General features: G+C 45.9%; 1 pseudogene; it reads right to left on the bottom strand.

Moving 5' to 3' along the window:
* The window catches only part of LOC113663809, a 78425-nt pseudogene that overhangs the window by 12066 nt on the left and 43950 nt on the right, over nt 1–22409 (bottom strand).

Genomic DNA, 22409 nt, shown 5'->3' with positions numbered 1-22409 from the left:
TGTTTTCACCTTTCCCCTTCACCTTCACTGTGTTTACTTGTGTTATCTTTGACTAATATTTAAACTTGTTTGATGATCTGAAACATCTAAGTGTGACAAATGAAATAAAGTGTGGCAAAAAAAATAACAAAATGAGGAAGGGGGCCAACACTTTCACACCACTGTATGTGCATATAAAATATGTAATTCCTCATGTATACATATATATTGTATTCAAAAAATTTTCTTGGTTTGTGTGTATACTGACTTTAAATCCCAGCAGAGGAGGACGTGAGAAGCCTGTGACAAACATGAGCAGCATGCATTTCTCCCCGTTGCTGAAATTCTCCACCACGTCCCAAAAGATCTTGATGACTGGGTGAGTGGGAAAGTATCCTCCTGCACAGCACCAGTCACATTCATCATTCAGTCAGTCACATTCATCTACCTACCCACTCACACATTCATTCACTCACTCACTCACACATTTAACCACTCATTCATCCACTTACCCATTCACCCACCCCAGATGCACTCACTCAGTAGCATTCATTAATGTTTGTGGTGTGACTTGAGTCATCAGAACTGAAGTGCTCAGATTAAGTAACGTGTGTGTGTGTGTGAGTGTGTGTTACCTGAGTAATTGGTGAATTTCTTAAGGTCATCCAGACAGATAAGCACATGAGCACCAGAGATCAAATCCTGTGAAATATTATTAAATCAATCAGAGTGCGCACACACACACACACACACACACACACACACACACACACACACACACACACACACACACACACACAAACACACACACACACACACACAAAGCCAACATTCTGTTTTCCTATTTAAGCTGATTATTATGTTGGCTTTGATTAAGCCAACATCCTGTTTTCATAAGCTTATTATTAGGGGTCAAGCCCCGAAGGGGAGTAGACACCTATTGTTATCGTTAGTTTTCTTCTTATTGTTATTGTTCCTCTTCTGCCATTGAAGTCAATGGCAGCCCATAGAACTGTACATAGGAAAGTTATGTAATTTGGCACACATGTAGAGGCCGGTCTTATAAGTTACTCTAGCAACTTTGGTGTGTCTAGCTCAAACCCTCTAGCTCCACCAACAGTCCAAAAATCCAATTATGTTCATCGTGAGGCTGTATCTTCAATATAGCTGCAAGTATTGGGTGCTAATATCAGAATCAGAATCAGCACCACAGTGACACACACACACACACACACACACACACACACACACACACACACACACACACACACACACACACACCTGGCATGGAAATAAAAAATAAAAAAGAACCAAAAAAATAAAATCACACTGATTAAAAAAAAAATTAAAAGTTAAAAAAGAAAGTTATGTTGTTCATTACATTTTACTTCATAATTGCACTTCTGCATTGTTTTGGTTTCATTGTTGAAAAACTTGTTCTGTAATATAGTTCGTTTGCTACGTGATCAAAACCATTGATCTGAAGCTCAATCCTGATGCTGTCCTGTAAATATTTTTTTTCTAATCAGCAATAAATATAACAATTTCTGATCAACCCATATCAATTGCATGCTTAAAATAACATACCGGTTAAAGCCCCACCCATTTCAAGACAAGCACTGCCTACTTCCACCCACTCCGAGTATAGATACAGATACAGATAATTCATATGGTTAACAGATACAAATACAGATAATGTTGTACTCGCTCATCCCTAGTTATTTTGAATTTTCCATAAAACCATAAAACTTTTTGGAACTCCTCCTAGCCCGATTGTCCGATTTGCATGTCCTTTGGTATGTAGCATCTAGAGACACCTGAGACAAAAAGTTATCAAAAGCTTTTTGATAGACCAATGCGTTCTCGTAAACCATGGCAACATACATGGTGGCGAGCACGCCAAAACGGATGTGAGGCCGTATCTTCAATATAGCTGCAAGTATTGGGTGCTAATATCAGAACCAGAATCAGCACCACAGTGACACACACACACAGACACACACACACACTCACACACAGACACACACACACACACACACACACACACACACACACACACACACACACACACACATAGACGAAACTTATAACTTAACCTTACAAGTCATGACCTGAGGGTGCATGCAACGTTTCATGATAGCGCCACCTAGTGGCCACGAGATTTTCACGTTAAGTCCAGTATCTTACGAATGCAACTTAGTATGGTTCATCAGCGACATATTCTGAGCGCATCTGATCGGCTTGACCCCGGAATCGCTGCTTGCAGCTATTATTATTATGATTATTATTATTATTATTATTATTATTATTATTATTATTATTATTATTATTATACAATTCAACATTTGTTGACTGTATATTTGTAATCACACCCTCTAGTGTCACCCATATGAGGATGAGGTTCCCCTTTGAGTCTGGTTCCTCTCAAGGTTTCTTCCTTACCAATTTAAGGGAGTTTTTCCTTGCCACTGCTGCCTGAGTCAGTTCAGACTTGCTCATTGGGGATAAATACATACATACACACATACATACCATTATGTCTACTCGCCTCCAAATAGCACCGGCCTTTGCGATTCTTGCTTCGTCAAGCCAACATCAATGTTTGTCGCAGCGAACTTTAAAAATCTAGTTATAATTGTATTCCAGCTGTTTAACAAAATTTTCTGTAGTTTTGACAAACATTGTTTCTTCTCTTGGGTCATCTTTGGTCCTGTCAAAAAAATTAAAGCTGTGTGTGTGTGCTCGGTTGAGCAGTACCTGGATCTCCTGTTGGTCAAACATGCGCAGCCACTCGACGTTGAGCACTTCGGCCAGGCCCTGTCTGAATGCCAGGCAGTGAGCTCGGATCTGTTTGTTCAGCCGGTAATCGGCCACTAAATGGATATAGGTGATGCGGTTTGCCGTGGTAACCGGGATGTCATTCCCACCTGGCTTCAGCTCAACCACCTGGAAAAGCAGACAGAATGAGTCTTGATGGTGTGATTAAGGTCTTTCATAACAACAAAGTGTCACTCTATTCCAGCAGTTTGTTAAATTGTTAATCTATAACCGGTATACAGGAGACAAAAAAGTATGTTATTCTGTTATATGAATATAATGCTGCAAAAAAACAACAAAAAAGAAAAGTTGCAAAATGCAAAATAAGAGAGAAAAACAGAAAGCAAAAGACAAACACAGAAAGAGAGAGATATATAACCTGAGCCTCTCCTAGGTCATTGTTGACAATAGTGAAGTTGAGCCCCAGATCCTCCACATCTCCTTCATAGCTCTTGATGAACAGTAGGTTCCGGTACATCTCGGAATCGAGCGAGGCCAGGTGACGAATGTCCACATCAGTGCTGGTCCCGAGCAGCTTGGCCAGGAAGAAACTGGCAAATGGCAACTCCACTAACATGTTCTCATACAGAGCCTGAGGAAGCAGAGACACCTTCTAATTAACAAATCAACATGCACTCGACTCAGTCTTCTTTATTCCCCTTAGCTGTGGCTTTATCTACTGTGCACAGTACTGTGAAAAAGTATTTGCTGATTTCCTTTAAAGTAAGTGTGTGTATTTGTATGGATTTGGAGTCACACTCAAAATTGAAGTGGAAAAACACACTACAGGCTGATCCAACTTTGATCTAATGTCTTTAAAAAAGTCAAAATGAGTGTGTGTGGCCTCCAAGTGCCTGAACATCCCTACAACGCCTGGGCATGCTCCTGATGAGGTGGTGGATGGTCTCCTGAGCAGTGTTGTAATGTAACGAAGTACAAATCCTTTGTTACTGTACTTAAGTAGAAATGTCACGTATCTGTACTTTACTTCACTATTTAAATTTATTTCAAATTTCACTTTTACTCCATTACATTTCCTGGATAAAATGTATACTTTTACTCCGCTATATTTCCACTAAGCCTCTTCATTACTCGTTACTACAAAATAAAATCAGCAGAAATGTGTGTGACTGCAATAAGGGAGGTTTGGTGAATCACTGCTCCTAGATTGCATTACGCTCCACATGCTCTATTTCAGCGTAATGTTGCCAAACGAAATGTTGCACTTACTGGAGGACCTCCCGTTATCGTAGACCAGGGGTGGCCAACCAGTCAGAGACCAAGATCCACATTACTGTGTTACCGCAAAGAGCCACATCATCACATGATCATCACCTTTTTTCCCCTGCCATTTTGAGAGCAAACTTGACACAAATTGTTTACTCAAATGATCTTGCTCCTACTGGGAAACTTTGAGGTATTTTCATCCCACTCACATGCGCGTTTGATGAAAATACCGTATTGAACTCAAGCGAAGTGAACACGCACAATAAAAAGACACAAATACAAACTTCCATATGAACGTAAGAGCTGCATGAAACCGGGCAAAGAGCCGCATGCGACTCGGGAGCCGTGGGTTGGCCGCCCCTGTCGTCGACGCCCACCCCGAATATATTGGTGAACAGGGTGCAAGAAGATAATGTTATACACCCGTGGCCACATTTGCAAGAAATCTTTCTGTACATTGGAATGAAAGATTCTTCCTACCGGATGAAGTGCCTTTTATACGTACCAAAATTCACTGAAATTTTAGTTTTTACTTTTACTTCAAATACTTAAGTACATCAAATATCAGAAAATGACTTTTGATACTTAAGTACAGTAAATATCAGATACTTTAAGACTTTTACTTGAGTAATATTCTAAAAGGCAACTTTACTTCTAGCAAAGCCTTTTTCTAGTACGATACTTGTACTTTTACTCAAGTATCGCTTTCTAGTACTTTATACAACACTGCTCCTGAGGGATCTCCTCCCAGACATGGACTAAAGGATAAGCCAACTCCTGGACAGTCTGTGGTGCAACGTGGTGCCTGGATGTGCCCAATTGGATTCAGGTCTGGGGAACGGGCAGGCCAGTCCATAGCATCAATGCCACACAATGGTCTCACAAGGGGTCTGAGGATCTCATCTCGGTACCTAATGGCAGTCAGGCTACCTCTGACGAGCACATGGAGGGCTGTGTGGCCCTCCAAAGAAATGCCACCCCACACCATTACAGACCCACTGACTCTGTCTTGTCTGTCACATGCTAAGTGTGAACCTGCTTTCATCTGTGAAGAGCACAGGGTGCCAGTTGCAAATTTGCCAATCTTGGTGTTCGCTGGAAAATTCCAAACGACCTGCCTGGTGTTGGGCTGTAAGGTGCACAAAGGTGGAGGTAGCTGTCCTGCTGCTGGGTTGCTGCCATCCTACATCTCCTAATGTAGTGGCCTGTCTCCTGGTAGGGCCTCCATGCTTTGGACAATACGCTGACAGACAAAGCAAACCTCCTTGCCACAGCTCACATTGATGTGCCATCCTAGATGAGCTGCACTACCTGAGCCACTTGTGTGGGTTGTTTCCATTTGCACAACAGCATGTGAAATTGATTGTCAATCAGTGTTGCTTCCTAAGTGGGCAGTTTGATTTCACAGAAGTGTGATTGACTTGGAGTTATATTGTGTTGTTTAAGTGTTTCCTTTATTTTTTTGAGAGGAACCAGACTCAAAGGGGAACCCATCCTCATACTGTATGGGTGACACTGGAGTGTGTAATTAAAAATATACAGTCAAACAAATGTTGTAATTGGTGTAAGGATCTCATAGTTCAGATCTCCTCTTTAGTGTCACAGAGTCCAACTGGAGCTGGTAGAGTGTGTCTCAGGATTCTGCCTCATCTCAGTGGGGGTCCAAAATCTTCATCGCACGGAAGACAATCGGAGCTGGTACAATGTTTGGATGCCTTGGGATGAGTAGAAAGAGAGAAGCAGTGGAGAGGGATTAAAATATCTGCTGTTCATAAAAATGTGCAAGTCTGATGTAAGAGTGCACAATATTATGGGATATATTATGTGTACGCCTGACTAAAGAGACAAGTTTTTAATCTACATTTGAACTGGGAAAGTGCTCTGAACACTATCAGGAAGACTATTCCAGAGTCTATTTCTACCACCTTTAGTAGACTTAGATATTCTGGGAACTACCAAAAGTCCTGAGTTTTGTGATCTCTGAGAGCACAAAGGACAGTAACGTGTCGATTGCTCGCATTCAGCCGCATGGCTATCCACACGCTTCGCTCCCGGAAAGCGTTCTTCGAGAAGAGCGCTCCCCCTCGTGCTCCGGTCCCGCTCTTGCAGAGGCAAAGTGGCGCCGGCACTCGTGGGGCTTGCAGGTCGATTTAGCAGCGGGATTGGAGTTGGATGAGTCCTCTCCAGCCTCGTCTGCTGAATCGAGCTCCGGCTCTCACGGAGAAGCAGGCCCGATGGCTGCTTCTTCTCCCGGCGTGAGCAGCGCGATATTACATGTCTCTTCTTCCAAGGAAGGAGAGCTGATGGATGCTAGCGAGTCCGTGGGCTCCTCACAGCCTGTGCTGTACGAGGAGCTCCTCGATGTTGTGACACGAGCCGTAGCCAAGCTGGATTTAGATTGGCCGGTGGAGCAGCAGAAGCAGCGCACACCCAGTAAGCTGGATGAGCATTTCCTGCGCCCTGCGTCACTTCCTGAGTGCCAGAGCCTGCCATTTTTCCCCGATCTGCACGCCGAGGTGCCCAGATCCTGGGAAACCCCGTACTCTGCGTGCACTTCTCCTCGTCACTCCTTCAAATCCCAAACTCCTTGATCTATGCGAATGTGGTTGGGGCTAAGGCGTGCGGCTACGGGGCAATGCCGCGTGTGGAAGAGATGCTGGCTAGCTATCTCTCCCCTAGCGCAGCATCATCGCTAAAGGCTCCAGTGTTCCCTACGTCAGCCTTAGTAAAGAAGGCTTACGTGGCAGCAGGTCAGGCCACGGGCTGCCTCCACACCGTGGGTGTGTTGCTGGCATACCAGGCTGACCTGCTACATGATTTGGATGAGGGACTTAGCTCCAGGACCGCTGATATTGAGGAGTTGCGTTGCACTGCCGACTTGACTCTTCGGGCCATGAAGCACACTGCGCGAGCTGTTGGTCAGTCTATGGCGGCCCTGGTGGCCACCGAAATGCATCTGTGGCTCACCATGTCCGACCTCCCGAACAAGGATCAAGCTGTGCTACTGAACGCACCAATGGCTCCTCCTGGACTGTTTGGCGATGCTGTAACGGTGGTCGTACACAAGTTCCAGGAGTCTAAAAAGCAGTCGGCTGCGTTTCAGCAGTACCTCCCTCGGCGATCTCATGGGGCTGTTCAGCGGCAGCCCCAGCTTGGTCCTTCCAGGCTCTGCCACAGGATGTGCTCCAGAGCACGGCCCCCCTCCAGCGGGCACCTCCCTCCACTTCCGCATAAAGTCTTGGTATGGATGGGGGAGACCCGCCGCCTCTCAGGAGGTGTCAACGGCCACAGTATGTTGCTCCGACCGTTCGGGTCATGGAGGCCGGTCTGTCAGCCCTGCCACAAGATGTGCTTCAGGGTGCAGCTTCCCTCCAGCGGTTCGCTCCCCACCTTTCCACCCGAAGGTTCGTTGTGGTGGGGGAGGATCTGCCGCCTCTTGTGAGGCGCCATCAGTTGCAGAGCTTGGCCCCAGCTGCTCTGAGTGGGTCAGAGGCCAGCCTCGAGGGTCTGGTTCCCCTGAGGAACTTTCTGACAGCTTGGGAGGAGCTGCCAGGAGTCTCCCGATGGGTCCATCGAGGTCGTGACTCAGATCAGGTCCGGGGACTGGTTCGTCACAATAGATCTGGAAGACACGTACTTTCACGTTTTCATCCTTCCCGCACACAGGAGGCTCCTGAGGTTTGCTTTCGGGGGCGAAGCTTACCAATATCGGGTCCTCCCATTCGGCCTAGCACTCTCGCCCTGCACCTTCACAAAATGCGTCGATGAAGCACTGACCCCGCTGCGGCTCCAGGGCATCCGCATTTTAAATTACCTCGACGACTGGTTGATTCTGGCTCAGTCGGAGCGCCAGGCAGTTCATCATCGAGATGTCGTCCTTGCCTGCATGAAAATGCTTGGGTTTCGGCTAAACGCCAGCAAAAGCGTGCTCTCTCCAGCACAGAGAACCACCTTTTTGTGCGTGTTATGGGACTCAGCCAGGATGCAGGCACGGTTGTCACCTGCTCGGGTCGAAGTCATCCTCACCTCGGTCAGGAGAGTGCGGGAAGGCCAGCCACTCACTGTGAAGCAGTTCCAGAGGCTACTGGGGCTCATGGCAGCGGCGTCCAGCGTAATCCCGCTCAGCCTCCTGCACATGAGGCCCCTCCAGTGGTGGCTCCGGGGCAGAGGGTTTTCTCTCAGAGGAAACCCATATCGTTCAATCAAGGTCTTGTGGTGTGCCCTTCGAGCCTTGGATGTTTGGAAAGACCAAACGTTTCTGTCCCAAGGCCCCGTGTTGGGGGCTCCATGTCGTCGCATGATGCTAATGACGGGTGCTTCCCTCACGGGGTGGGGTGCGGTCATGAGTGGCCACTCCGCCCAAGGTCTGTGGAGCGGCCCACATCTCTCGTGGAACATAAATTGCCTGGAGATGATGGTAGTGTTTTTGGGGTTAAAACACTTCCTCCTGAACCTGCAAGATCGCCATGTATTGGTCCGCACAGACAATACTGCGGTGGTCTCCTACATCACCCACCAAGGGGGTCTCTGTTCTCGCCCTTTGTACAAGCTAGCACGAGTGGTCCTCTTGTGGTATCGGGACAGACTCCCCTCATTGAGGGCCATTTATATCCCGGGATGGTTGAATGTCAGAGCAGATGCCCTGTTAAGGCAGGGGCTGAGGCCTGGGGAATGGTGTCTCCACCCCGAGGTGGTGGAGTTCATATGGCGGAGGTTCTACAGAGCCCAGGTGGATCTGTTTGTGACCCGGGAGACCTCGCACTGTCCCCTCTGGTTTCTGTCTCTCACCCAGCACCGTTAGGTCTGGATGCCATGGTGCAGCCGTGGCTGAGGCTATGCCTGTCGCCTTTACCCCGATCGCTCTACTCCCTGGAGTTCTGGAGAGAGTTCGCCGGGATGGAGTCTGTCTCCTCCTGGTAGCACCTCGATGGCTGGGCAAGCCATGGTTTACGGATCTGGTGTCCCTACTCAAGGGCCCTCTGTGGGAAATTCCCCCCAGGAGGGATCTCCTCTCACAGGCGGGCGGAACCCTGGTGCACCCCCGCAAAAAGCTGTGGAGGCTGTGGCTGTGGCCCCTGAGGGGGCACAGTTCATAGCGGCTGGTCAATTTACCAAGGAAGTAGAGACCCTTCACCACTCCCTGCATCCCTGCGGCGCTTACCTTCTCTCGCAGGAGCTAGCGTCTTGTCCATCTCGCAGCCATTTGTAGATTCCTGTTTACGGAACGTCACCCGCCGATGACGTCACATCCCGACGCCTATTGGTCAGATTACACACGTGGTTCAAAGCGTCGTCATGCAGGGGCGTTCCCATAGCGTTTCGACGCAGTGTCTCGTTCCTCGGGGAACTAGGGTTACGGTCGTAATCTAGAGACATTTATTTGGATTTGGATTTGGAGACGTTCATTTTCTACCATATCAGAAATATAGCCAGAATTAGATGTTTTGTCTCAAGACAGGATTTAGAAAAACTTGTTCATGCTTTCATCACCAGCAGGGTGGATTATTGCAATGGACTCCTTACTGGGATCCCCAAAAAGACCGATAGACAGCTGCAGCTCATACAGAACGCTGCTGCCAGAATTCTGACCAGAACCAAAAAATCTGAGCACATCACTCCAGTCCTCAGGTCCTTACACTGGCTTCCAGTTACATTTAGAATAGATTTTAAAGTATTGTTACTGGTTTATAAATCACTTCATGGCTTAGGACCGAAATACATTACAGATATGCTAACTGAATATAAACCAAACAGACTACTCAGATCATTAGGATCAGGTCAGTTAGAGATATCAAGGGTTCACTCAAAACAAGGTGCGTCAGCATTTAGTAATTACACAACCTATAGCTGGAATCAGCTTCCAGAAGAGATCAGATGGGCTTCAACAGTAGACACTTTTAAATCAAGATTAAAAACACATCTGTTTAACTCTGCATTTACTGAATGAGTGCTGTGCTGCTTCACACTGACTGCACTTTTTATCCACTTTTTTATTTTTTTATTCTTTTTAACATATTTTAAACTGTTTTTATTAAAATCACATTTATTTTCTTTAATTGTTATTTGTTTTTGTTATGATTTTATCATGTGTTTCTTATTTTTCATATATTTTTTTTCTCTTTTATAAACTGTTTTCTAATTTCTATGTAAAGCACTTTGAATTACCTCTGTGTATGAAATGTGCTATACAAATAAACTTGCCTTGCCTTGCTTTGCCTTGGATCTAAATGAGATTTTTTGATGAGTGGCTTAATAACTGCCAACTTGAAGGATTTAGGGACGTAACCTAAAGATAAAGAGGAGTTAATAATATAAAGAAGAGGCCCACCAGCTTTATGTAACACTACTTTCAGAAATTTTGTTTGAATGGGGTCTAGTGAACAAGTTGTTGGTTTAGCTGTAGTAATATGTTTATCAAACTCTTCCTGTCCTGTACTTATAAAGCTCTGTAGTTGTGTGTCTAGAGCCTTAGGTGAGACTGGGTCACTAGTTGCTCTCATATGTTGAGCATCACCTATTTTATTCCTGATACTTTCGATTTTATCAGTGAAGAATCGCATTAAAGTCCTCACTACTGAACTGTGATGGAAGTGTGTTCAGATTTCTGTTTTTTGTTAATCTAGCTACTGTGCTAAATAAAAACCTGGGATTGTTCTGGTTATTTTCTATGAGTTTGCTCAGGTGCTCAGCCCTAGCAGCTTTTAGAGCCTGTCTAGAGCTGCACATCTTTCCTTATATGCAATTCTAGAAACCTCTGATTTAGTTTTTCTCCACTTTCACTCGAGGTTATATTAACTGCATTTAAGCCTACAATTAGCCATTCACACAGCCCGTGTTGTGTTTAAATATAAAACTAATGGACGGGAGTCAGAGTTACACAAACACGGTAAGCGGAAGCAGTTGCTAATAGAAGGCCGGAGCCTAGGAGCCCAGTGACTTTTGGTGTGGTCATTTATTTAGGCAGACTATATGCCAGTGCATTTTAAAAACTTTCAAGACAGACAGATCGCCACAGATCCCCAGCAACAGAGGATGGGTATTAAAGGAGGTGGAGCTAATGAGCAAACCTCTGACATTCGTCATGTTGTCCAGAAGTGAAATGAACTTCGGTTGAGCAAATGCCAATGTGCTATGATCACAAGCATGAAGGGAAGGAAAGTTAAGGCAAGGGAAAAATGCAAGGAAAGTTTATGGGAAATGGGAAGGGCAGGGAGGGGATGGGATGAGAAGGAAAAAGGTTTAAATAATTTATTTTAAGAAACAAACAGACAAGGAAATTAAAACAATAGTTAAAAAAACAGAGAAAGAGATGAAAAAATAGTAATGCAATAAATTCAAATGAAAGGATAATGGGGATAATGGAAGAACAACCAGGGACTTTTCCACATAAGAACAGTATGAAGTCCACGGATCATAACCCTTATAACCCTGAGGGGATGTCTGCGAGGATGAAATCCCGCACCCCTGAACCAGAGCTGGAATGGCCTCATGTGAAGGAAAAGGGGTATTCAAAGGGATAACTTTGGCTGCTGCCGACATGAGGCCTCGGTGACAGAGAGGCCTCGGCCTAGCCAAATAGCTTTCATTGCTGATAAGATGGGAGCCACCCGATAGGGAGACAGATTTGCCATCATCATGGTGGAGTCCCAAACTACCCCAGAAAAGTGGTTCTCTGAGAAGGAGAAAGCACACACTTTTTCTGGGTCCAACCCGAGGCCTATAGACCTCATATGGGCAAGCAAAGCATCTTGATGACTGGCCGCCATAGCCTTTGACTGGGCCAGAATGAGCCAGTCGTTCAGATAATTCAGTACACGGATGCCCTGGAGATGCAACAGTGCCAGGGCAGTGTCCATGCACTTTGTAAATGTGCGTGGTGAAAGGGCTAGGCCAGAAGGAAGAACACAGTACTGGTACACTTTGCACCCAAAAGCGAACCTGAGGAACTTCCTGTGCTCTGGCAGAATGCCTTTGTGAAAACAATTGTCTTTGAGGTCAATCGTCACAAACCAGTCTTTGGACCTGATCTGGGACACAATAACCTTGAGCATGAGCATCGTGAACCTGTAAGTCTTCAGAGTACAATTTAGAGCCCAAAGATCCAAAATCGGACACAGCCCCCTGTCCATCTTGGAAAAACAAAATACCGGCTGTAAAAGCCGGAGTCTCTGGGAGGGGAATACGCATCCAAGGTCTAATCTACCAGGACAACTCTTTCTTTTGCTTCCTCTGGTCCATGTTGAGTGTGGTACACACCATGTCACCAGACAACACAGTGACTACCTGGAGCCCTATAATGTATATAGGCCCACTGACTGATTACAAGATTGTAGACGCCTGTGATGCTAATTAGTGGACACACCTTGTCCCTTTGGTCACATTATTTTCAGTCTTTTCCAGGGGTACCATCATTTTTGTCTAGGCCTGTTCCATGAGTTTATTTTTTTTTAATAATTCCGTTGAAGCATGGTTGAAAAGCAATGTCTGTCTTTCATTGGTTAACATTCATAGAATTTTTATTTATTATTACTTTTGTCAGATTAAAGTTTTTTCTGTGACCATTGTGAGTTTCATTGACTGAAGGGTACCAACATTTTTGTCCAAGTATGTACTTGACCTTAGTGCTGCATTCGGTAGTATAGATCACAACATTTTCCTAGATTGCTTACAAAATTACACAGGTGCCTGTCCCTGAATACCTGTGTAATTTTGTAAGCAATCTAGGAGAATGTTGTGATCTATAGTCTGATTGACACCATTTTGTAGAATTAAATGGTGAATTCACCAGTTTATTGGCAGTTCATTATGGGGTCCCTCAGGGATCAGTTCTAAGACCTCTGCTTTTCTCGATATACATGCTTCCATTAGGGAACATCATTAGAAGACATGGGATTAGTTTCCACTATTATGCTGACTCATTAAAACCAGATTAAATACCTAAATTGTGCAAATTAACTGAGTGCGTTAGAGAGCTAAAAAATTGGATGAGCTGTAATTTTCTGTTGTTAAAGTCTGATAAAAAAAAAAAATACTACTTATCTGTCCAAAAATCAGTGCACAGAAGCTCTCACAATTTAACCTCCATTTAGAGGGATGTACTGTTACTAGTAGCTCGACAGTGAAAGACCTGGGTGTTATATTAGACAGCAACTCATTCATTCATTCATTCATTTTCTACCGCTTATCCAAACTACTCGGATCATGGGGAGCCTGTGCCTATCTCAGGCATCATGGGGCATCGAGGCAGGATACACCCTGGACGGAGTGCCAACTCATCACAGGGCACACACACACTCTCATTCACTCACACACTCACACACTACGGACAATTTTCCAGAGATGCCAATCAACCTACCATGCATGTCCTTGGACCGGGGGAGGAAACCAGAGTACCCGGAGGAAACCCCCGAGGCACGGGGAGAACATGCAAACTCCACACACACAAGGTGGAGGTAGGAATCGAACCCCCAACCCTGGAGGTGTGAGACAAACGTGCTAACCACTAAGCCACCGTGCCCCCCTAGACAGCAACTCATATCTCAAAAATCATATCACCCATACTACAAAAACAGCCTTCTTCCACCTTAGCAATATTGCCAAGCTGAGAAATATCCTATCTTTATCAGATGCTGAGAAGCTAGTTCATGCATTCATGACCTCTAGACTGGACTATTGTAATGTATTACTAGGTGGTTGTCCTGCATCTTTAATAAATAGGCTACAGTTAGTCCAAAATGCAGCTGCCAGAGTTCTCACAAGGACAAGAAAGTATGACCATATAACCCCAATTTTATCATCTCTACACTGGCTACCTGTTAAGTTTAGAGTTGATTACAAACTGCTGCTACTTACACTTAATGGTTTAGCTCCCATGTACTGTAGCCCTGTAACTAAATCATAACTAGTCATGCAGCTTTCCCTGTAGCTAGGTCATAGCCAGCCCTGTAGCTATGTTGTAGCTTGCCCTATATCTAGCCCTGTAGATAGGTCATAGCTTGCCCTGTAGATAGGTCATAGCTTGACTTGTATCTATATTGTAGCTAGCCCAATAGCTAGGTTGTCTGATGAGCTGCCTTCTACTAAACAATTCACATAAATGCATGTGATTGGCTGAAGCCAAGCTGGTTCATGTTTACAAAACAAGAACATCAGGTAAAGCTCAGCTTATACAGGATACAGTGGCTTTTCTACACAAAACCCCTGTTATAGTTTAATATCACGATTGTGGGCCTTGTCATAAAGTCAATATCTGAAATCCATTTCTTGTATTTTTTTTGTTTTGTTTTTTTGTCTTGTTCTGTCTCACGTAAATAACAGACACTCATAATATGTTTCACTTAGATTGGGCCTGAAGTTACAGCTGATTATCTCTCAGTCTTGGTCATCCAGATGGATCTCAAATATCATTGACATCAACACTGTCATGACCTTTGGCTTCCTGTCAACTTTTTTGATGTGTCTTAATGGCTCTCTAGTATTAAACCTACCTAGAACTGTATCTGTAAGGAATAAAGCCCACTGCATCATGTTGTTAACTGGATTGGGTTCACTATATACATGTCTAATGTTAAAAGTGTTGGAATATTAGAATATATTTAGAGAATAATGAAAAAAAATATTGGTTTAAGCCATGACCATCAGTAAAGGTGAGAAAACCTGTTCAGTTCCTGCACCGGAAGGTGTGTTTGGATGCACCAAACATGAACCAAAAAACAAAAAATGAGATGGGCCCACCAGTCAAAGTAATGGTATTGCCTTCATATCAGACAATAAGCTACATAAGAGAAAGAGTCACTTTTTGCAGTAGATTGTAATATGAATAACTTTGAGTCCCCATAAAGATATGAAAACATCAAGTACATTTTGAATCGCTGAATGATAACACAAACACAATTATTACAGGAAACCCAATGCAGTTTTGTGAATGACAAATCTAATTACTTGCAAAGAAAATGAACAAATACAGACAGAAAGTATATCTACGCTATGGGAATGCTTCTTTGCGGAAGTTGTGTCTGAAGCTCTGTGTGCACACACGCCATTTTAATGGCTCGGAAAGGGCACGTGCGAGAGGAAGCGCGAGAGGAAGCCCGGGGCATGGCCAGCGATGCAGCATCTCATTCCCTTCTCACGGAACCAGGTTACATACGTACATACGTAACGAGGGAACTCGACGCTGCATCAGAGCTGATGCTATGGGAACGCCAATACCCACGCTGCCACGCACCGGTCGAAAACTGCGCCAGAGGCCGCGAGAGAGCACAAGCAATCTGGAAACAGTACATCAAAGGCCCCGCAGGACCTGGGACCCCGGAGTGGGGTCCAAGTCCAGGCAATAGAACCTGATAAATGTGTGCGGGAGGACCATCCTGCCGCAGCACAAATATCTTTAAGGGGGACACCCCTGGCCAAGTAACTCTACAAGGCAATACCCCTAGTAGAGTGGGCCCTGATGCCTAGAGGCAAAGCAAGACCATGCACCTCATAGGCCTGAGTAATGGCCTCCACTACCCAGTGTGCCAGGCGCTGCTTGGAAACTGGATTAGCCCTATTCCGGCCCCCAAAACAGATAAAAATGGCGGAGGAGTTACGCCACAAGCTAGAGTGGCGGGCAAGAGCCGTCAAGGCCCTCACCGGGCACAGCAAATGCAGCCTCTCCTGTTCTGCTGACTCATGGGGCAGGGGACAGTAGGCCTGCAGGATGATTGGACAACCCACCATCCTGGGCACCTTAGGGACATATCCTGCCCTGGGGTGAACAGCCTTCAACATGCCAGGGGATAACTCTAGGCAGGCGGGGGCGATCGATAAAGCCTGCAAATCACCCACTCTTTTGAGAGATGCCAAGACTAGAAGCAGAGCCAAGTTCAGGGTCAGAAGGGGGCTTCCAGTAGCCCCTCCAGGACCACAGAGAGGTCCCAGAAGGAAAGGCGTGGTCTACAGGAAGGCCTCAGCCACCTGACACCACACAGAAAGCGAGAGACCAGAGGGTGCCTACCCAAGGAGGCCCCAAGGACAGGTTTATGGCTCGCAGCGATGGCGGCCACATACACCTTTAAGGTAGATGGGGACAGGCCCCGAGAAAAGCAAGACTGCAGGAACTCCAGCACTGTACCAACTGAGCAGTGGACTGGATCCTGGCAGTGTTCATCGCACCAGAGGCGAAAAAGCCTCCACTTCAGAGTATACAGCTTCCTAGTGGAGGGAGCCCTAGCATTCAGCAGAGTCTCTGTAACCTCAGATGAGAGGCCTGCCTCTAGGAACTGGTCCCCCTCAGGGGCCAGACCCAAAGCTTCCACATCTCGGGGCGGGGGTGTAGGATTGCCCCCTGCACCTCAGAGAGGAGATCCCACCTGATGGGAACGTGGAGTGCCATGGAGTGCCATTCAGGAGGGAGATCAGGTCCGCAAACCAAACTCAAGAGGGCCAACGAGGGGCAGCCAGGAGAAGGTTGACTCGGTCGTGGCACACTCTGGCTGGAACTTGCGGGAGCAAAGCTACCGGGAAAAAGGTGTACAGACGGAGCCTCGGCCACATCCATACCAAGGCATCCAGGCCCAACGGGGCTGGATGGGAGAGGGACAACCACAGTGGACAGTGGGTTGACTCCTCGGAGGCAAACAGATCCACTTCTGCCCGGCCGAAAATCTGCCAAATTTGCTCCACCACGTGGGGTGGAGCCACCACTCCCCGGGCCTCAGCACCTGCCTTGACAGGAAGTCTGCCTCCCGATTCACACGCCCTTGGATGAAAACCGCTCTGAGCGAAAGAAGCCTGGTCTCTGCCCGAACGCAGACCGCTTTGATGATTGATATACGACACCACTGCGGTGCTGTCTGTCCGTACTAGGACATGGCAGCCGCTGAGGTGTGGGAGAAAGTGTCTTAATGCTAGAAACACCGCCCTCATCTCCAGGCAATTTATGTGCCACAAGAGATAGAGGCCCTCCCATAGACCCTGGGCCGGGCGGCCATCCAAGGCCGCTCCCCAACCCGAAAGCGAGGCGTCCGTCGAAAGAGTCCTGCGATGGTGACATGCCCCTAGAGTGGTACCCAAGGCCCTTATAACCTTGAGGGGATGTCTGTGAGGATGAAAGCCCGCACCCGTGAGCCAGAGCTGGAATGGCCTTATGTGAAGCAGATCCAAAGGGATAATGTTGGCTGCTGCTGACATGAGGCCGAGCACCCTCTGTGCCTCGGCGACAGAGAGACCTCGGCCTAGCTGAATAGCTTTCAGTGCTGACAAGATGGAAGCCACCCGAGTGGGAGACAGATGTGCCCGCAACATGGTGGAGTCTCAAACTACTCCCAGAAAGGTGGTTCTCTGAGATGGAGATAGCACACACTTCCCTGGGTTCAGCCTGAGGCCTAAAGACCTCATCTGGGCAAGCACAGCATCTCGATGACTGGCCGCCATAGCCTCTGACTGGGCCAGAATGAGCCAGTCATCCAGGTAATTCAGTACATGGATGCCCTGGAGACGCAACGGTGCCAGGGCAGCATCCATGCACTTCGTGAACGTGCGTGCTGAAAGGGCTAGGCCAAAAGGGAGGATACAATACTGGTATGCTTCGCCCCCGAAAGCGAACCTGAGAAACCTCCTGTGCTCTGGCAGAATGCCTATGTAAAAGTAGGCGTTTTTGAGGTCGATCGTCACAAACCAGTCACTGGACCTGATCTGGGACACAATAAGCTTGAGCGTGAGCATCTTGAACTTGTAGGTCTTCAACGTACAGTTCTGGGCCCGGGTACACTGACCGGCCTCCCTAGTCTTAGACGGGGCATCCAGGAGAAAAGATTTATCCTTATCCTTTATGTCAGTTAGATTGTGCCACAGGTGCCTCTCCATGGCAACTAGCGCAGCCATTGAACGGCCTATGGAGCGGCCCGTCTGCTTTGTGGCATGGAGCGCAAGGTCAGTGGCTCGGCGGAGCTCAGATATCGCCTGAGGTCCCAATCCCTTACCACCATCAAGCTCTGCCAGCAGGTCAGCCTGGTAGGCCTGCAAAACGGCCATGGTGTGCAGAGCCGCTTGGACTGCCGCCGTATAAGCCTTACCCACAAGGGCTTAAGTGGTCCTACAGAGCTTGGAGGGAAGGGCAGGTCTCCTCCATGCGGGCAATGTAGGTGAGAGATAGCCCGTGAGTGTCTCTTCAACCCTAGGCATCGCCCCATAGCCATGGCTTTCAAGCCCTATAATGCCTGAATAATTAGACATGGCTGACATCTTGGATTCTTCCAAGACCTCTACACCTCAGCATGGAGGTCAGGAAAAAACGGCAGTCACCTGCATGCAGGTGGCCTGAAGTCAGAAAGCGGTCGTGTAGCTTAGAATGGATGACATTAACTTCTTCTTCAGGCCGATCCAAATTCAATCTACCCACAGCGCGTTTCACCACTTGGAGGAGCTCCTCGAACGCAACTGATTGTTCTTTCTCATTCCTCGGGGAAAGCCTATCCCTGCCCACATCAAGCTCCTCAGAGCCCGACGCAAAAAGCAGCATGCTCTCTTCCGGGTCGGGAGAAATCGCAGCGCGAGCTCCCAGAACAGAAACCGAGCAACCGGAGTCAGGGGAGAGGGCAAGAGAAAGGGAAACACCCGTCTCTTGCTCTGCCTCCACTAAATCGACCTGCAAACCCCATGATCGGAGCTGCCGCGCCGCCTCGGTGGACGCAGGACCCGAACCACGAGGCACAGCTGATTGTGAAGATATAGCCAGGCGGGATCGGAGAGTGCGCAGAGGGAAACCCTCACAATGCACGCAGCCGGCTCCCGTGCATGCTCTGCAACCGCGCATGCTCCTCTCCCAAACAAACAACACAAAGAGAGTGTGTGTCGTCCCCCATAATAAAGTGGGGGCACGGATGCACGCATTTCTTAAAATGCTTGGACTGTAACATATTTTATGTCCCTCGCCTAGCTTTCCCTATTTTTTTTTCTCTCCCTGCACTTGACAGACAGTGACAAACGACACACATACACAGAGCACTTCCTGAAGATAGTGATAGCTGGAGCAGCGTGACATAGATGCCCTTATATGGACTTGCTGACGCGTAATCACTTCGTCACATGTCCTTTCCGAGCCATTAAAATGGTGTGTGCACACAGTTATTCAGACACAACTTCCGCAAGGAAGCATTCCCATAGCGTCAGCCCTGACGCAGTGTTGAGTTCCCTCGAAAGGGAATACAATGTTCAGATGGCAATGAGAGAAATGTATATAGAAGTAAAGTTTTTATCTTTGATGTTAGAAAGAAAGATAACTGATTATAGATGGTGAAGTAAAAGAGATGCTGGGCAAAGGTATTCGCCCTTCTGTCTCTCCTTGGGCCTCTCTTGTAGTTCTAGTGCCAAAGAAAGGCACCAGTACTCATTGTTTGTCTCCATGATGTTGGGAGGAAGTGGTACAGCAAGACAAAAGTTTAGGTGAGGAAGGCAAATTACTTCTTTAGTAACAAATGGATAAACCTGATCTTTTCCATCTGAAACTGTGGGTAGATATACTGTGATCTAGAGAAATCCAAAATAATCCCAGAAGTCATAAAAAAAAAAAAAAACATTCCCAGAATTAGAGGAAATGTCAGATCAGAATCCTTCATCACATACCAGGAGACTGTGAACCCATGTCCAAACACCTCCCACTCCCAATCTGAATGTCCTAACACAGTCTGAACTTGTCCATTTGCTAGCAAAAGTGACATATGGCTAAGTACGGTGATCCATACTCAGAATTTGTTCTCTGCGTTTAACCCATTCAAAGCACACACAGCAGTGAACACACACACACACACACACACACACACACACACACACACACACACACACACACACACACCCAGAGCAGTGGACAGCCATTTATTTATGCTGCGGCACCCGGGAAGCAGTGGGGGGGTCGCCTTGCTCAAGGGCACCTCAGTTGTGGCCGGCCCGAGACTCGAACCCACAAACTCTCTAACCATTAGGCCACGACTTCCCCCTTTTTTCCATTTCTGTTTTCAAACTGCCTCCAACAGGATTCTTCAATCAAAGAGAAGGTACTCCTGGTGTCAAGCATGGCATGGAAATATCGATAAGAAATACAGAAATATTGATACCACATTTCTCTCTGTGATGCCCTCTATAGAACAGGATGGAGAATGTCATATGCTGATGTTAAAATGCAGAGCTCCTATGCAAAATGCATAAAACGGTTTTCTGAATTAATCCAATCCAATTCCCCTCCCACGTACGAACCTTGCCATGTATCCGGCCCAGGAAGTAGTAGTGGCGCGGGAAGCTCTCTCTGATGAGCATCTCAGCCGCTGGGCTCGGGTACAGCAGACCCTCGTCGGTGGTCCTGAAAAAGCCCTGGTTGGGATTGAAACCTGACTTGAGCAGCTCGCTGAAAAACCCACAGCATATCGTCCCTCTGACAATTCTGACTTCCTCCTGGCCATGATCGTTAAGAATCTGCACCCGGATACGCTTCTTTAGATTAGGCTCTGAAACCAGGAGCAGGAGATTTTACGCTCATTAGGCAAGGCAATGGGGTCACTGCAAAATTTCCTGCCAAAGGTCTATCACTGCGAGTGTGTAAGAATAAGAGCAAGTTTTTCCCAAAGTACAAGAGAGTAAAGGTACTTTAGAAAAGGCTTTTTTTTTTTTTTTTTATCCCAAGGTCTAAAGAAGTAAGTAATAAAATTGATTATTTTTATAGCAACAGCTCACTGAAGCAGTCTGTTAGAGCCGTGTTTGATCGTACCATTCTCCGGAGACAGTTTGTCATATGCGTCCTCGTAGATGTAGTTCATACGTATGGTGATGTTGATGAAAGAGTTGCGCCATTTTACATCCTGTTTATCAGCATAGATCAGCTTCTGAAACATCTGCAAGAGACAGAGAGTACCAGAGTGTAAAGATTTGTTGTCATCTCTAGCATAAGCAATCATCTTTCCTCTAACAGGAAGTGAACCAAGAGGCAGAGTTAGAAGACCTCATTGTGCAGGAAGTATTTTCTAAAGGTCAAATTCGATTATTAAATAAATTGGTACACCAACACATGGAAAATAGATTTCTATACCTTCACTCTCTCCTTGAAGGGTACGACAAAGAGCAGCTCATTGAGGATGGCCAGTTGTCTGTCCTCTGAAACATACCATGCAAATCCAAGCAAACCGTGGAGGAGAAAGAAAGCAAAAAATCTTTATTTAATCATCTATGTATCTATTAATATTTCCCATTAATTAAGACATCTTATTTATATAAAATTCTTTATAAAATAAAATTATATAAAATTCAGAGAGAGAGAGTTATAGCACGGCTTGGTCAATGTGCTTGCCGTTCATCAATAAAGCAAATTTCCATTTAGGGAAATGACAAAACAGGGAACCAGGTATGACCTGCCTTAGGTTAATTAAAATTTTAAGAGAATTGAATTGACACTGTTATTGGGGAGTTTTCACACCATACACACACACAAACAGGCTATTAGGCTAATACACACTCACTCCACTCAGGCCTCCAACTCACTCAGCCCCTCTCAGAGCTGTGCTTATTGGGGCTGAAGTGATAGTGATCCACTGTGGTGTTGGGGATCAGTTTGATAGCGTGTTAATTTACTGTGAATATATGACCTGACATCTCAAAACGAGTGACTGTACTGATGAAATAAAACAATCTGGATAAACGATTAATAATCAAAGCAGAGATGATTGCAAATTGTGACCTGTCAAAAGATAGAGAGATAAATGGATGGATGGACAGATGGACAGACTTTAACCCCAAGAATGAAATTTGGGTACATATCAACAAAAGGAACTACAGCATCTTGCGAAAATAAGTAAACAGGTTGGGATGACAATTTAACAATATAGCAAATTATCATATCCCAATTCTAAAAATAAAATAAAAAATAAATAAAATAAATAAATATTTTAAAATGTATCTTCATGGTTTTAAAAACTACAAACAAAAATTTTATGCCAAATTAGCTGCTTCTAGTCTGTTTTCTAATTCTTTTAAAATATGTACATATTAAATAATAATAGAAACATTTTGCTCTAAATGCAAAGTAATGTGTTACAATCTCAATATCATCATATCACATAACTCTACAAGTTACCTAATGAAACATCTCAAGCATAAAAGCCAACATGTGGATATCAGTACAAGAAGGATACACTAAGAGAGACAACAAGTCTACAGACATCCTAATCCAGAGTGACGTATATTTAACTCATTTATACCAGTGAGCAGTTAGAGCCTTGCTCATGATCCCAGCAGTGGCAGCTCAGCAGAGCTGGGGTTGGAACTCATGACCTTCCATTAAGTAGTCCAACATCACAACCAACACACATCATTTAACTTCATCAACTCACTGAATATCATATAGAACAATTCAAGTAGCT

The sequence above is a fragment of the Tachysurus fulvidraco genome, chromosome 19, assembly GCF_022655615.1.
Source record: "Tachysurus fulvidraco isolate hzauxx_2018 chromosome 19, HZAU_PFXX_2.0, whole genome shotgun sequence".
Lineage (NCBI taxonomy): Eukaryota > Metazoa > Chordata > Actinopteri > Siluriformes > Bagridae > Tachysurus > Tachysurus fulvidraco.
The sequence above is the reverse complement of the archived record's forward strand: the minus strand, read 5'-3'. Positions and strand labels throughout refer to the sequence as shown.